The 15,233-nt window shown below is 42.0% G+C and overlaps 1 protein-coding gene across 1 annotated transcript in view; it reads right to left on the reverse strand.

Annotated features, from left to right (window-relative positions):
* Positions 1–14,712, reverse strand: part of ITPR1 (inositol 1,4,5-trisphosphate receptor type 1) — a 249,083-nt gene extending 234,371 nt beyond the window's left edge. The window contains exon 1 of the mRNA XM_065407748.1: positions 14,545–14,712. The gene's annotated coding sequence lies outside the window, so the exon portion shown is untranslated. The remainder of the gene's footprint in view (positions 1–14,544) is intronic.
* Positions 14,713–15,233: the final 521 nt, after the last annotated feature.

The raw sequence follows: 15,233 nt of genomic DNA on the forward strand, positions 1-15,233 counted from the left end.
CGTACAATGAGGACCACTTTAAATTTACTGAGCAAAACAATGAAGTCAGTGGGAGCTGCAGATACTCAGCGCTACTGGGGGCGGGGGGGGGGGGGAATCCGGCCACGTATTTCAGTCCTTAAATATGGATTTAGTAGCCTGACTTTATGTAGTCAGGGTTGAAAAAAACATAGCCTTACTGCATTGTAGCTTTTGAGTATATATACACACACACACACTAAAATTTTCAGTTATAAAAAAAACAAAACAAACACATATGTCCAGAGAAGGATGGACTTGGGTAGCAGGAACTGGATAACACAGGACGTGAACTACTCTTCCCACAGCAGTGCACTAGTTATCTCCCTAGGGAAGAGGCCTTTAAGATCATTTTACTTTAGAAAAGGCATCAATGTTCATCACAGCTGTACGTTGGAGAATGTAGAGGTCAAAACTACTGACTTCCAATAGAGACAGCAAGAATGTCTTTCTCGGGCATCCAGAATATGAAAAATTGAAATCCCAGATGCTCTGTCCAAAGCCAGGCTTAAGAACAGGACAGTAACTTTCAAACATACCTCTGGTATTATTCAGTCTTCCATATCAAAGAGTTTACATGTTTAAGGAAACTCAAATTTAACCAGATTTACCCTTGACAAAAGTAATTTATAACCCTGGAGAGGATTCAGGGAGTCTCTATTATAAATAGACCTTTATCATCTGTCACTTCACTGAAGCTTTCATGAACTTTGCACACTAAATAACAAGGTCTTCACACCAGCCCAAATTTAACAGTGCAGGATCAGACCCTCCCTATCACTAAGGGGGAGAAGGTAGAAGCTGATGAAATTGAACACTGTCTACTTATGTTACACTCTTGTATAACTAAGGACTACCAAACAACATGTATGACATTGAACTTAAACATGTGCTCACAATTTCTTAGATTGGACAGTACTCAGGAACATGCTGAACTGGCAGGTGGAATGATGGACTAAATTATCCAACAAGCCTTCCGATATCTAAGATTTACAGGTAATGAGAAAAATTACTGAGTGAGTTTAGTTTGCTTCCAGCTAGTTAGTTTCCTGATCTGACAGAGGCTTATGAACACCTACAAAAAACAAGCATCTCCTGACTGATTAGGCATTTGTATTTCAACAAGGTTTCAACAAGGAAAATGATTAGCTACCAGGAAATGAGCTGCTCCCCCCCCCCCCCCTGAAGCTCTTGGTCTGTTGTTTTGAATCATGTCTTTGGTATTCAGTTGTATTTTACTTATGTTGGGGTATTTTGGGTCAAAACATAAAGCCAAGATTTCCAAAGCACAGATAGGAACTTTGGGTGTCCAACTTAAAGGGGCCTTGATTTTCAGAAAGCGATGAGCACCCACCCTCTGCGTAAAGCCTCTTTAAACTGTCTCAAATCAGGCACCCAGAAGTTGTGGCACTTAATCAATAATTGCTTTTGGAAGTCTTGGCCCAGATTCATGTCACACTTAGGCCACACTGACTAACAGGAAGGTTTCCCTCTTGTGGCCAACATGTCCAATGTCTCAGGTGTCCTGTCTCCAGGTCCACAAGAAAACCCTTCCTCATCACATATAAACGGAATAGTTGAAGCTGCTTACTAGACATCATAAAATACGATGTTTGTACAGTTCTATAAGGGGGGAGGAACTCCTGCACACATGAACAGTAACTAGTTTTTATGGTTAAAAGTATAAATGCTTTTCAATTCAAAAAGCAATTAGGCTACTGTAAACAGAACAACTGCTTGGCAATTTGTTTATTTTAGATATGCAAGTGCCAACTGAGTAATTAACTAATGCTGTACACAAAAACTAGTGAAAAACAAAACAAAAACAAAAAACTTCTCCTGAGAACAAGTAGAATCAGAATCTTTTAACGGTGATCCTCCTGCCCCACCACCACACAAAATTCTGGACAAGAGAAAAGAAAAAGAAAAAAAAAAGTTACCTGAAGACATCAGAAAAAGAACATGGCAGGCGCCAGGTCATGAAACAATGTATTCCTCCCCGTGTTTAAATTGAAGATTAAAACAAAGATTCTTTCTGGGTGCAGCTACTGGATTTCAATAATAATTGGATAACTGCACCTGTAAGGCGTTCCATCAGAGAGTTCCAACAGAGAGCTTCTTCTCTGAGCGTGTACAAAGTATCAGATAATGATAATAAGGTACAAACAAAAATCCCATTTCCCCTGAACCTGCATTGACAGGCTTAACTCAAGATGGAAGCAACAACTGCAGCATCAATATGGAACTTAAAAAATAAACACACTCTTTTCCTCCTAATCATAAGCATCTAATTTAAAGATAAATATTATATTTGGGCTGGGAGAAAGGAAGTTTTAAAGATGAACTTTCCAATTTTTAAAAGTTAGGCATGAAACATGGACATGGACTGTTAGGTAGAATATTTTTTTCGACACACACATCCTTAAAAATATTAAAAGGTTAAACTTTTTTTCCAAAAGAATTCCTTAGCAACATTTGACTTAGGCCATGTCTACACTAGAACTTACGTTGGCAAAACTTTTTCCCCTCAGGAGTGTGGGGGAAAAACAAAACAAAAAACAACAACAAAAACACCCTCTGGCCAACATAGCTACCGCTGCTCATTGAGCTGTTTTTATTATGCTGACAGGAGAGCTCTCTCCCGTCGGCATAGAGTGTTCACGTAGCTGCGTTTACAGCGGCACAAGTGTAGTCATGACCTTAAATGTTATTAAAGTTATCAATTCAATTAAAGATTTGGACCTAAAAACTTTAAATAGGTTTTATTTGAAATGTGTATTGTTCATTAGGCAAGAATTAAGTTTCACTCTCTCTGAGAAGTTGCCTTGAAATAATTAAATGCAGAAACCTGTTTCAGCCTCATGAGAATTCCAAAGCACTGGTTTGCAGGTCATTTTGCAGTTCTATAGCATTATTGTTCTAAGGTAATGGACTTGAAAATACCAGTTAGCTGAATCCAGACAGTGAATTAATATGTACAGGAACTCCCTGTTCTCCTGGAAGTTTCAGTTTGCCCTTCTACCTGTCCCCTATAGGGTACATAGCTGAACATCAGCCTGTAATGCAAGGTGTAGGACCGTGGAGCACAGTGTGCTACATTCTTACTGAGCACTGGGATAGTTATGGGACTGAACCTTCATTTGTCAAAAAACAGGCTCTTAACAGTGGCGGAAAACTTCCTTGCAATTATTTGTCCAAACTTTTATCATCAAAGAGATACATGGAGCACTTTTAACTGCTTATGCAAATATTGCCGATTACCTTGTGCATACTGTCACTATAGCCTGGCCTTTCTATACAAAGCTTAGAAGAACTGTAAAATTCAGACATAGAAATGATCATCCTGAACACAAGGTTCTGCAAACAGGGTTAAACATTTAACTCTTGCATTGCCAATACCACCTCTATAACCTTGTGCAACTAAAGGATGAAGCTCTGCCATGATCCCACTGGCTTCAATGAGAGGTCTCATATGAAGGAGGACTGGACCTAAACATAGGATTCAAAGCAAATCATAGCCCCTTGACCTCAAAAGACTGTAGCAAATGTAGTATAAATCTGATACTTTGTAATTCAAGCTCTGCATGTTAAGAGGCTTTCACCCATCTTCCTATGCAAGTGCAATTCCTAACAACAATTGAACTAGAACAAACAATACAGTGTGTGGGACCAAAATGACAAGTATCTGCTACCTTAACAAGATGTCGGTTTAAAAAAAAAATTAAGAAAAGGAGAGTGCAAATAATTTAGAAGCATTTGTACCATTTAATTATTCTGATTTTCACTCCTGTTTAGAAGACTCAGTTGTAAAAGTGATGGAGCCATCAAACTAATAGTGAAAATTTGCTTTCTTTGAATAATAAGAAGCGTCTGGGCCGGTGGTTTGCCATCCTCCTCCTCCTCCAACAATGTAACACCGAAGGGCATTTCACAGTATTTTACAGATACCTAATCTCTCATGTTTACCTTGCGTAGTATTTTAAATACTTGAACCTACATCTAAAAATCCTTTTCATAAAATAAATAAAATCAAATAAGCCTCTTTGGTGGTGGTTTTATTTCCAGAAATTGGGTTGGATTGGGGGGGGGGGGGGAGAGAGAGAGAAAAATCACAGGAGTCCTAATCTTTGAAAGGAGACAGTTCCAGCAATGTTTGTTTTGAGCTAAAAAGCTACTTGCTGCACCTTGCATGCCAGTGATCCTTTCATTTCGCTATTATGATAATTGAGCAATAGAGAGCACATCGAAAGTAAAGAGAAATTGGCAATTTTAGTTGCATCATTGCTGAAATAGGGGACGCACTTCACTGAGCGTTTTTGCTGTCTTTTTCACTACTTACACAGTTTAACTAGGTAAGATTAGAGTCCTAAACTATACTTAACTGCGTAGACTTTATTCCATTAGACAGGCCAAGTAATCTGGAGTGGAAGTTCATGTTTTACCTTAGTTTCTGATGGAAGAAAGTTTGAGTTTCCATTGGGGAAAAGAAAGGCAAAGTGAAAAATAGCTATAGCATTAAAATCACCCAACATCTAAAGGATGGATCATTGTCTGTGCCCAGAATCCTATAACTTTGCAATGATGAGGCTATAACTTGGACCAAAGCAGCACCCAGGGCCTGATTCAAAGCCCAAAGTCAAAAGGAGTCTATTGACCTCTGTGATATCACCTTTGGATGAGTCCCCAACATTCTGAATCAGTCCCTATGGCACATCTAGCTTTTCTGAAATGGACACTGAGACCTGACGTTTCTCATCTTTGTTCTGAAAAGGTTGGTTTCTTCGCTCCCTCCCTGGCCAGGGGCTGTGAGGAAGAGATTAGTAAGAATTCCATTCTGCATTGAAAACAGCTAAGGAAAGGAGGGAGTGCTTATTCACCAGGGTTTTTTTTTTTTTTTAAATTAACGACTCTTTTGGGGGGGGTTGCAGAACTCAAAAAAAAAAGTGTTTCATTTATAAGCTCCAGGTCTGGCACATGTGAAAACATTTTGTTCTTAAAGTTCAAAGATGCTTCACACACGTATGCATTCTACATGGAAAGATTAAATGTGCAGAGCTCACGGTAACACAGTGTAAGCTGATACCTCTTGATTGTCAAAATCATTTCCATGCATTGAGCAGCCATCCATAGCCTCTTGACTTGACTGGCACTCAAAGTCCACATTAGAGTAAATTTTTGCACTAGCTCAAATACAAGCTCTCTTGGTAATATACGCAGAGCTGGCAGCACAGGGATCCAACATACCTGCAGGGTTAGGTCCTGCCACTGTCTCTTACACACTTTCAAAGGGCATTAGAAGGGGCTAAGGAGTACTGTCAGCTTTTCCGATAAGGCTTTGTACTGCAGAATCAGACATGTAGATATTTGAGTGATTACACATTAAAGGGTATCAACACCGGATAACTAACTATCTAGTGTATGATTTCATCTTCCGCCTACTGATATCATCTCTGTCCAGGAGTCTGCTGACTGCAGAACAATTGCCATTTGGCAAGGCAGCTTGTGAGAAAGAGACAACACAGTGCACCTTCAGTAATCACTTTTTTCTCCCCTTATTATTTGCACTGAAGTAGGGGACTGTCCTGAAAAACTTGCAATCTAACCCAGCAAGACAGAGGATGTGAAGGGAAACAAAGGCATAGAGAAGGGATATGACTTGCTCAAGGTCACACAGCAAGTCGGTGTCAGAGCCAAGATTAAAAAGCCAGGTCTCCTGACTCCCAGCCCAGTGCCCTGAGCTCTAGATCACACTGCTTGACTTCTTTCATTAAGATAAAAGAGTGTCCTTGAGGGCTTGTCTACACCACTCAGCTTTTAGCGACAAGGCTGTGTCAGTACTTTGTTGGCACTTTTGCCGACAAAATACTTCCAGACCTGCGAGTGGCATTAGCTTTGTCGGCAGGAGAGCGCTCCTGCCGACAAAGCCCCGTTCACACTGCCACTTGCATCGATAAAACTTTTGTCTTTCATGGGAGGGGCTTTTTTAAGTACCCGTGAAAGACAAAAGTTTTGTCCACAACTTCACAGTGTAACCATACCTTCAGACTGAAGCCTGTCAGTCAGCAGCTCGGTCTCACCCTTTTCTTGAAGCAAAGAAATTAAAAGCAAGAATCCAAGTTGATACAGGGGTATGGCATTGGCAGGTATTTTTCATGCATAAAAGTGAGGAAGTTCCAGTATGCTGAATTCATGTAGTTTGTCACTTAAATATAGTTGACTATTATACTTTACTGACGGTATCATACAGATGCTCAAGTTCTTTACAAAAAGAGAAGACATTTAATCATCTTACTGACGTAAACCCAAATAAGTCATTAACACTGACAAGAAAACGTCAGCTACACCCTTTTCCTTTTCTTTATCTGCACCCCTTTCTTGGTTTGCCAAGCCCAGCCTAGTCAGAAGGGATGTACAACATGTCAAACAGCAATGTGGATTATCTGTTCCTCTTACAGAAAAACAAGGCTGAAAGTCAAGCCGTGGTAACAATGCGCTAAGTAGAACTTATGCTTTGATAGGTTAGTTTGAATATCAATTTGGATGGCTACTGTAAGAAATGCAACTAGCAGACTTTATTGACAGACATCTGTGGAAAGCTCAAAGAAAAGAATCCCCATTACAGGGACACCTATCAGGCTAAAAATCATTTTTAAAGTTTCAGACCAAGTATGTCCTGACAGTGTCTCTTTAATTCTATTAAGAGTAAGAAGAAGTGCTTAATAAAGTCAATACCTACTGGCTCTAACACAGAAGGGAGAAAGCAGCTTAGATGCCTCAAAGCACACAATGTTATCCAGACTATTTTAATATATTAAAAGGAGAGAGTTGGACTATGCCAAGGGAACCAGAGGAGGCCAATGTGGCAGGTAACAAAAAACCCGCTGTATATGGTCTACTGGAGCTTGGCCAAAGAAGAAAGCTGGGGAGGGGAGCAAAAAGTAGGGCAGTTTCTAATCTCACCCTCTCTACACATCTAAACCTTCACCAGTAGTCTCTCCTCTTGACTTTCCCCCATCCCCAAAATCCTGAGCTCATTGTTACCTCACATGACCTAAGTTCTGTGGCAAATACGATACCTGCTGAATGTACACAACCTCTAACATCCAGAACATGTTCCTTTCCCCATAACAAATCCGACAATCCCTTATGCCCCTTGCTTCAACCCATCTCGCCCTACTTGCCCAATACTTCCATCATTCTCATCTCCTACTCCTCCGTGCCCTGCTCCCCACTGCTTCCTTTTCCTTCAAATGCACCTCATTGTGGAAGCTCCGGTCCTTCTGGCAGCTCTTGGGTCTAGCTCTGGGATCTGGTCCAGCTGGACAGCTCCTTGCAGCTTTGGGTCCCCACTGGCAATGCACTTGACTCTTTCCTTCCACTAGCAGCTCTCTTCCTGCTGAAGGCTTTGTAGTCTTCTCTGTCTTCTCTAGCTGCAGCAGCCACTAGGGGAGGTGAAACTTACTGCTTCTCTTTTATAGATGCTCCTGCAGGCATCCAGGTTCTGCAATGAAGAGCCTGGATACCTGTTAGAAAGAGCTGTAGAGGAGGAGCCGCTAGCGCCACATGACTACCACATGCTCTGCAGAGCACCACTGGTAGCCAGTGAACCTACTTAAAGAATTGCAAATATAAAAATAGCAATACCAGTTGGACTCATTTACAGATGAAGGCTCCGGTTCCTGTTTTGACTTGTACATGCTGGATTCCCACTGTACTCCAAAGTTGTTGTTTTATAGAATGCAAGCCCGAGCTCTTCTTCTAAGCAAAGGTTCTTCCAGCTACCGCACCAACTTAGCTCGTAAAGAGCATTAGCAGCAGAATCTGCTTAACCTTTGCCGTCTGAACAGTGACCAAGCACCGTCAAGTTATTTAAATAAGATAAGTTCAGGCATCTCTTTAAGCCAAGAATCACTAGCCTATTACTATCACTAGCCCCACGCCTGCAACCAGAGCTATGCACCTTTGACTTCAACAGAACTGTGAAGGGCATACTTATACAAGCCCAATGGCAGGTTCAGCATCGCATCTCTGCTGAAATTAAAGTTTTATCTAGTTGTAGATGCAATAGTGCAGGATCTAAAATCTACAGCACCAGCATTTTACTAGTACTTCTATTAAACTGCAGTAAAAGAAATCTCAGATACGAAAAAAAAAAAGGCAGTGGCTATTTCTTGGTATGCTGTGGTCATCTGTATTCCTCTAGATGCTCTCACACAAAAATTACTTTGTTCTGGCTCCAGACATCTTGCACAAGGCTGGATGAAGAAGAGAAAAGGAACCGTTTAAGTTCTCACTCTAGTACTTAGTTCATTTCAAAAGCAGTAGAATCATGTAATTCCTTAACTCAGACAGTGTCTTCATTTTGGCTCTCTCTCTCTTCTCAGAGCAGTTTACTATTCTTTGATGTTCTGTTCCATAAGATGGTCCATGAGGTATAAGAATTTAATTTTCTACAACATTCTACATATTAATGTAGCTGCATCCTGGTCTATAACCACAACTGCTGTGAGCTGCAAACAAGATAACTAGAACAGCATTCTTTCAAAGCACAGTTTCTGATGCATTTGCGTCTTGCACAAGAGAAACATTGCCTAGACTTGCAGTGACATCTTATTTGCAAAGCATTTGTCCATTGAAGGGAAATTAGTTTGATTGTAACTTTCGATGGGCTCAAACCAAAAACCACAGATCTGAAAATTCTGAAATACCGAAGTGTTCAGAATCCAGAGATGAATTTTGCAGCTTCATCTCAGCTCTAATTGCAGCTCCTGTATATGCTTATATTAGCTTCATTTTTCCCATATGAATTTGTCTCTTGAAAGACACTAGCTGGGCAGCCGAAGCTACAGAACAGGTGCATCACACCTCCCCCATGATGCTCTGACAAGATGCGTCATCCCTGAAACAGAGGCAGCCACCGGTAAAGTTGAGAAGGGAGTTCTATCTCTATGCCCAGTCAATCCTCATCCTCTGCTGAGACTGCAAACTAAGTGCCAGTTGTGCTGGTGGTTTGTAGTGTCCCCACCTGTCCACTGGGAACTAGACTAATGTCACCGAAGATCCACAGGGGGTTACTGCTCTCCTAGACAGGATTTGACCTAGCAACCTAGAGGTAAGGTCCACTGATCTTCCCAATCCTCCAGCTACCAATTCCCAATTCAGTTAGTACCCAGCTAGCATACACTACAATGTACGCTACCACCTAAGTCGGCTCTAGGCATTGGTCATAGACTCAGCTTCCATCTCCTCAGCCACACATTATAAGTGACCCAACACAAGAGTACAGAAAAAGCTTCAGCCAAAAAGAATAATCAAAGCTAATGAGTTTGACAGCTCATTTCAGCAACAACAAACACCAGCCAACCTTCTCTAAAGAATGGTCTTTAATACCCATGTACAATAGGGACTCTAATCAGGTTTCATAAGATCTTCCTTGCAAAAGTGTTGAGAATTAACATTGTGCCCATATAAAAATGATGGGGACATTGAACTTTCGAAAATGATGGTGCTGTTGGAATGTTACGTAGTTGTAGGCCCCTCTGCTTTCCATAAGTTCATCTGGTGAAACTGCCTTTCCTCCCTCTCACCCACATAGCCTTTAATAACGAACAGCCGGAGTAGCTGATACAGTAGAAGCATTAGCATCGCTCTGCTTCCCATGGGATCTCAAGATACCTCCTGCCCTTAAAATGTAGCCGAACCAATATTTACATTTATAGGACACCTTTCATGCCACAGGATCCCAGGGTGCTTTGCAAATCAGTACATCAATTATACCTATGAAGCTCATGTCACTCTCTGAGGTGCAGCCTCCTCTCGGGTGAGACTGAAGCCAGTATACCAGTACACAACACCGCATGCTAATTTTAGTCAGGAAAGGAAGAATGTTGTGTTCAACAAGCCGCTGTGGGAGACACTTTAGATATATGAGAGGCAACATGATCTAGCAGATCGAATCCCAGTCAATTGCCCTGACTTCTGGATTTTATGACATTTGGCAAGTCACTTTACTTATCTGTGCCTCCATTTCCCTTCCGACTCTGGTTTGTCAGCTCTTCAAGACAGGGATTGTTTCATATGATGTGTTTGTACGGTGCCTAGAACAATTGTGCCCAAATCTCAGTTGGGGCCTCTAGATTCTATTGTAATACAAATAGGAAATAATAATAAATAATAATAAGCAGGTAGATCACCCAGGTTGGAATTGGGCTAGCACACCTCCACTTACAAGAAGTGACTATACATGGCAGGCACTTCCAGGGGTATTCCTCCCACATTCCCATTCTGTTGGGAATCATACAATAGAGCTACTTCAGGGTCTGTGGTGATCACCCTAGAACATAGGTTCTCAATCTTTTTCTTTCTGAGGCCCCCCTCAACATGCTATAAAAACTCCATGGCCCATGTGTGCCACAACAACTGTTTTTTTCTGCATATAAAAGCCAGGGCCAGCATTAGGGGTAGCAAACAGGGCAATTGTCTGGGGCCCATACCACAGGGGGCCCCCACGAAGCTATATTTGACAGGGTTCAGGGCACCGGGCTTCAGACCCATGCAGTAGGGTTTCAGCTTTCCATTCTGGGCCCCAGCGAGTCTAATGCTGGCCCTGCTTGGCGGACCCCCTGAAGTCTGCTCCCGGGCCCCTGGTTGAGAACCACTGCCCTAGAATACTATGGTATTTCTGAGGAATCACAAGGTGAAGTGATGAATTCACTGCCAACATCACTTCCTATGCTCTTTTCGACTCTATATGTTCTTTGCAATACCCTACTTTGCTCATGGGATCTGAAAGGATCTTGATCCCAAGTGCTATAGCTAAGACTGGCAGATTCCACCATGTTTATGCCACAGGCCATAATTGCAAGTCACGACACTCCACTTACTAGTCTCAATGCACTCTTGCCATTGAATTGAGTTTGCCCAAGGACAGCATGACCTTGCCAACCAGAAGCAGGTCTCCAGCCTTAGTTACTTAAGATACCCACTGACAAGGGGTTCATTATTTTAGAGCTCTCTTTCACCCTCCATTGCTGATATTTTTAAAAAAGATACCATTTCCCACACTTTGTCTCCTCTCACGTTTCCAAGGCAAACAGAAGCCAATCTTACTATTTACTTCATCAGCATCAAAGGGGTCAAGATAGCACCGTGTTTCAATAGTTATTGACTACTGCTGCACAGCCAGCAAAAAACAAACAGCTTTTAATCTCAATGAAAGAACGGTGGATTTAAAGAAAAACAATATTTTTCAAACTGGATTATTCACCCAAGAGAGAACCTATTAGAAATAGGTCAGATTTTTAATGTAACCAAGTTGATAGTCATCCTTTAATATCTTGTTCTGAACAACACTAGAGTAGTTTTCTCAATCAATTTCCCCCCTTTTCTATTTCACATGCATGGATTTCCACATACACAAACCCCCTTCCAAGCCCAGTTTTCTATTGAGCTGAACTTCAATGTTGATATTTTCTTTGACAACAAGTGCAATTTACAGAGTGCCTTGTCATGCCAAACCTTTCAATGGGAGCAGTAGCACCAATTGTCAGTAGCAGTCAGGTTAGTGTTAGGTCACCAGCTCTGCACTATGAGCACAACAGCTCAACACATTATCCGTCAGATTAACAGAAGCAAAAGAATTTATACTTGTAATAATGGTGACATTTTAGACAATTTACTTAGAACCTGGAAGATTTTCTGTGTCTCAAAATTAGTTTAGAGCAGAGTGGGGCCTTAAACAATGGACAAGGCCTCTATAACTTATCCAAGAGAACCATTTCCGTAATTCTCAGAGGTTAAACCTTAAGAGCCCAATCTTGTGGCCTTTATTCACACAAGTATGCAAGATTGAGCATTTAGACTGTAGGCTCTTTGGGGAAAGAGTTATGCCATTTAGTTGTCTGTGACGTGCACATTCATGCGGCTGCCTAAGCAAAAACAATCGGTGGGGGGAGGGGTATAGAAGTTTGTTCAATATGCTCTGAGCAGAGGTTTAAGAGATCATGATGGAATACCAACATTTAACATCTTGCTATGCCAAACTACTGAAGCCAAGCAATGCCTGAATTTAGGGAGCAAAAGGTTTGTTGTGGTTGGGCTTGTATTAGAAGTTCCTCCTTTTCGGATTTGTTACTACACGTATTGTAGTACATTCCACTCAATGTTGACTGCACAAATCCAGGCTGTTGGACGGTGTGACAAAAGACACATCAGATGCAACAACTGGAACAGTTTTGTTTTTAACATTATTCCCACGTGGAGCCAGATTCTATCCCCAAATATATGAAGACAAATCCCACAGAGATCAATAAGAGCACATACGGGTTTGTGCATATATCAGAGGGAAGAGTCTGCCCGCTGAACCATAATTGTTGCACTAAGAGGACTGTTACATACATAATATTTTATAGGAAAGGCCCCTTACTTCCTCCTGTTAAACCACAAGCTATTGCATTATGCCAGCTATAACATATTTACACATTCAAATAAATGAACTATAAGACAGACTTAAAAACAACAAACAACCATATTTAAAAAATGTACAAAGCAACTAGCAATAATTAGGCTTTTATCAACAGGATGCAAACAGCACAGAGCTGTGAAGCATTTCACTTTTTTTTTTTTAATATAGTCCAGTTATTGTAGTCCAGGAAACAGCTAAATATTTAGACTGTTAGACTAGTTACCAAACCCTCAGAAATATCCACCCACAATTGCCCAGATTTTGACCATTTAAGAATAAAATCTATAGCCAAGTCTGCAACAGCATTCACATGTATTTACATAATACAAACATCCCTATAATTATGTCTCAAGTATTTTTTTTTTAAAATGGCTAGGAAAAGTTTAACTAACACGCACACACTCCTTAAACCATCATTGTAGAGGCCCAAGTGTCACTCATATTTGAGTGACATCTAGAACAACAAGTTACTGTTGTCTAATAACTTCCAGGTTTTAGAAGGAATAAACCCCAACAACCAGACATAGCTTGCACATTTTAAACTGAACTGTGTTATTCAGAACAAATATTTCAGTACAACTTTAAAGTAGCAATTGTTTAATCACATAAAATGGTTTTCTGGTATTCAGACACTGCAATTGTATGGGCTAATCAGGGGGCTGGGAAGCAGGAACTCTGGAGTTCCAAGCCTGTCTCTGCCACTGACTCCCTCTTCAGCCCTGTGCAAGTCACTTCACTTCTGTGCCTCAGTTTCTACATCTATGAAATGCAGCTAGTAATAATACAACACACCTGAGAGGTAAACCAGTGTGTTTTATATAAATGGTAAATAGTAAATAACAGATGTTTCCTTTCAACGCTACATTCAATACAGCTGCCCTGCATTCCAGGTAAGTTGCTATTATACTGTATGTATTTAAGTGCTTTTTTTGGTTTGGTTTTTATGGGGTGATGCTTTAAGGATTCTCAGGCACCCTGGCCCTCAACTCCTGCAATCTTTTCTCCAGCCTAAAAGGACTGGATACAGCAAGTCTCCATGTACCTCTAAACCAAGGGAAAGGGTTACCTCTTGGGAGCAATGCGCTCCCTTCTCCTCAGTGATGGGATTGGGTGTGCTTTTTGGGACCAGTGTTACCTGCCCATGTTGCCAAGTCCCCATGCCCACCTGTCAGGTCAGGTTGAATGATCGGACCTGCAGCACTCCCAAGCTGGGAAGCAAAGAGCAGATATCATGACCAGAACTCTTAACCTCTGTGACAGATAGGTTAACTTGCTAAAAATTAAAGAAGTTAGTTTCAGGAAGATAAACACATTTCCACATGCTGCTACACGTGAACAGAAGGCAATTTTCAGCCTGCAGCTGCTCAATCTGCTTTTGGTATTTTGAAAATCAGACTAATCACTTAACCTCTTAAACACATATTTTCTGCAAGACTAGTTAAGAAGTTTGCTACCCAATGCCAACTTGCATAAGGACCTGTAGCCACCCAAAAAAGGTAATGTGAATGTATTCAGATCTACTAGCCATTCCATTAAGCAGCAGTTTACAAAACACCACTCTATAGTCCAGACACCTGACTACACTGGTTTACAACTATTCCCTATTACCACCACCCTTCTAAAGCTTCCTTTTAATAGTTCTCCATGTATCTCTCTCTCTCTATATATATATATACACACATATATATACACACACTTCCCCAACCCCCGCCCCTTTTTATGCAACAGAAGACATGAAGTTGGCCTCTTGTTCATTTAAACCCATCGTCTCCAAGGTAGATTGATGGATTGCTTTCCCCACACCCAAAACTATTTCCTGATGCTGCACAGTCCCAAACTTGGCGGCGGGGGGAGAGGGGGGGGTTGCTATCTGATCGGTTACTACTTCCATCCCAGCCCCCAGGCTGATCAGAGGACATGTAATACAGCTCAGTATCCTGCCATGAAAGTAAGCGGGGGAGGGGGGACGGGACTACAAAGCTACAGCCCTTCATGGGTCTCCCACGAGAAAGTTCAGCTGCCCCTGGTCTAGGTCACTCCCCTGCGACCTGCCCCGGGTTTACCTGGTTGCACAAGGGGCTCCGCCTGCCCGGCTGCTGCAGCAAGGAGAGGGTTAGCAGTCGCTTTGTAATCCCATGTTCCCGAGGCAGCCCCGCTGCGTTCCGTTAGGGATGGAGGCTGACGAGGGTTAATCTCAGCCCACAGCTAGCTCAGCAGCACATCCACATGGTTACTGCACTTTAGAGTCGCTCCGCGGCTGCTTAAATACGCCCGAGCGGCTACCTGGGTAATGTAGTCCCAGGCGGGCTCAGGACGCCACCCAGTGCCAGGGACAGAGGCGGAAAAGCCGCACTACAACTCCCAGCAAGCTCCGGCGCTGCGCCGCTTCTAGAGACTTTGCCGGGGAAAACGTTCCTCTGTGTCAGATCAAAGGAATCTCTTGTAAATGCACGGTGGAGTCAAGAGCGCTTTCCCGAGCTGCCATTGGCTGAGCTGCCCCCTCGAGCGTGCGGTCCAAAGACTCTCTCCCTGCCAAGGCAAGAAAAAGACGAATCGAATTTAAGCAAGTCACCCTGAAAATACATGTTCCGGTCTCTGTTTCAGAGGGATGCTTCTACTAGAACTTGGTTTGGGGCTTTCTAGCATGGAGGTTTCTATTGGCTGTCACATCCCATTTGAACTCCCATCACGGTAGCCAAGAATTTCAAAAATCTGTGATATTAAAATGCACTGTTGTGGGAAAAAGGATTAA

Source organism: Emys orbicularis, chromosome 7 (genome assembly GCF_028017835.1).
Source record: "Emys orbicularis isolate rEmyOrb1 chromosome 7, rEmyOrb1.hap1, whole genome shotgun sequence".
NCBI lineage: Eukaryota > Metazoa > Chordata > Testudines > Emydidae > Emys > Emys orbicularis.